The 2,142-nt window shown below is 50.7% G+C and overlaps 1 pseudogene; it reads left to right on the top strand.

Moving 5' to 3' along the window:
- The first annotated feature begins 982 nt into the window (after window positions 1-982).
- Window positions 983-1,880, top strand: LOC140624751 (adrenocortical dysplasia protein homolog; annotated as a pseudogene).
- The last annotated feature ends 262 nt before the right edge of the window (window positions 1,881-2,142 follow it).

Raw genomic sequence — 2,142 nt, 5'->3', positions numbered from 1 at the left:
GAATTTAGTAGATTTCCCATGTATTTCACTTCTAGGAACACCATGATTCAACCAGCCAATGCCATAAATCTTTACAAGTCAGAAGATTCTGATTACTGGTTTGACCTCGCTGTCCCTTATGATAGCCTCACCCACCCCGCCTGTGATGATTGACGGTTGCTTCCCGGCTGTTGCCACCCAAGATCCAACAAGCGCCATGAACTTAGATTTCCCAATTCATATCATTCCTGACCTACAGAGAACAGAGACCACAGAGGTCTTCGAAAATGCTGGACGTCGATGGCACCTCACAAATCTATTTCTCAGAGTTGTGCTGACGGGTGTGTTCTTTAGATGCACCTAGGGTAGGTGAGCAGATCTTAGACGATAATTCCACTCCATTCTCATCTCTGTAAGCCTTTTTATTACTTCCTCTACTATATTCCAAGGCACTTCTGGTATTTCAACTGAGTGAATAGAGATCACCTTTTGGCCCGTATCTCAGCCAAACAACCAAACAAACTGTAGAGCCCTGTCTAACCCTTTGAGCTGCAACATTGAATCCAGAATCTCTGCTTATTAATACTTATCAATAAATTCAGCTTGATCCAATGTTACGTTCCTTCCACCATTATTCAAAACCCTTAGTGTCCATTCTCACACATATTCCCTGGCTTTCTGTCTGTATAAACTGGAAACATCTTCTAGTTCTTTGAGAGCACCTCCTTGGGGTCATACTTTGTACCTCACCTTTCAGTGCCTGCTGGGAAGTGTTTAGTCTAGAAGCAAAAAGGGGCTGTGACGGGTGGGTCGTAAGGAGAATCTGCAATGTTTTGCAGGGCAACTGCTTTACAGGAGGCCATTGGGGGTTCCTCGGGCACATCAGCATTAGCCTCCCCAGGTGGAGGTGGAACGGCCGGATCTATAGGCAAAAAAGACTCAGGATTATTAGAGGTTCATTGTCCGAAGCCTCATCAGGATCTTCCCAGATGGCTCCATTCTGATGTTGACAGGCCCTTGCACAGCGCCCCCCACTCACCCGCTGGGCCTCCACCCGCTATAGGGCTGCGGGAGAAGCTGTGTACACTGTCCCCAGCTCCTGGCTGCACATCTCAGAGAATGACCAGCGAGTTCTGAGCTCTCTGGGCCCAGGCCCCAGGGCCCAGGCTCCAGAGCTGCCCCCACCAGACCCAGCTTTGCAGGACCTATCGCTGACTATCATCTCTCCTTCCTCACCTACTTCCTCAGGAACCCCAGCTTTACCCAGCCACGTGTCCTCAGAGGAAAGTGGTGCCAGCATCAGCCTTCTGCCTGCCCTGTCCTTGGCAGCTTCAGACCTAGTGCAGAAGAGCAGCTCCCAGGCTGTACCAGCCATCTGTTCAGCCCATGGCCCCCTGCCTCCTGGCTCCCCACACTCTAACCCTGTACCCAGTTCCCCACTCCTGAGCTGCACCCCAAGTCTGTCATCCCTTGGCCATGTATCCAGCCCACATCAGGCCACTGTGACCAAGGCCCAGAAACCCAGCCTGGAGTTCAAGGAGCTAGGGTTGCCCCTCAAGAACTGGCATCACTCTCCAAGGACAAAAAACGCCACAGGAGCCCTGGAATCCAGTCCCGTTTGGGACCCTCCAAAGAGGCATCGTGATGGTTCCGCCTTCCAGTATGAGTACGAGCCACCCTGCACCTCCCTGTGTGCCCAAGTCCAAGCTGTCAGGCTTCCTCCCCAGCTCGTGGCCTGGGCCTTGCACTTTCTGATGGAGCCACAGCCGGAGTCTGAGCTAACCCAGGTGTAAGAGATCATGTGGGCATGTGGGCGGATGTATGCACACAGATCCACGGCTGGAGACTGACAAACAGTGTTCCACACTCTGCTCCTTTGAGTTTTTTAATAAAATAATCTCATGCGGCAGGAAAAAAAAAATCCTTCCTGAAGGATTTCATTCCTTCCCAGTCAATGCCCTCGCTTTACCAAGACATGTTCCATGAGACTTGGAATTCAGTTTGTGTTGTCATTCAGGCAGTAGCAGGATGAGACCCTGGGTCTGGATCTCAGCAATCTCTGTGGCTGCAGGAGAGAAAGGTTTCTGCCAGAGAAGACATAGAAAGTTTCACATCATTTATGTGGTGCTTAGCCTGGGAATTCAAATCTTCGAGCTCATCCTT

This window comes from Canis lupus, chromosome 35, assembly GCF_048164855.1.
Source record: "Canis lupus baileyi chromosome 35, mCanLup2.hap1, whole genome shotgun sequence".
Taxonomy (NCBI): domain Eukaryota; kingdom Metazoa; phylum Chordata; class Mammalia; order Carnivora; family Canidae; genus Canis; species Canis lupus.
Note: the sequence above shows the minus strand (reverse complement) of the source record. Positions and strands in the feature narration are given on the sequence as shown.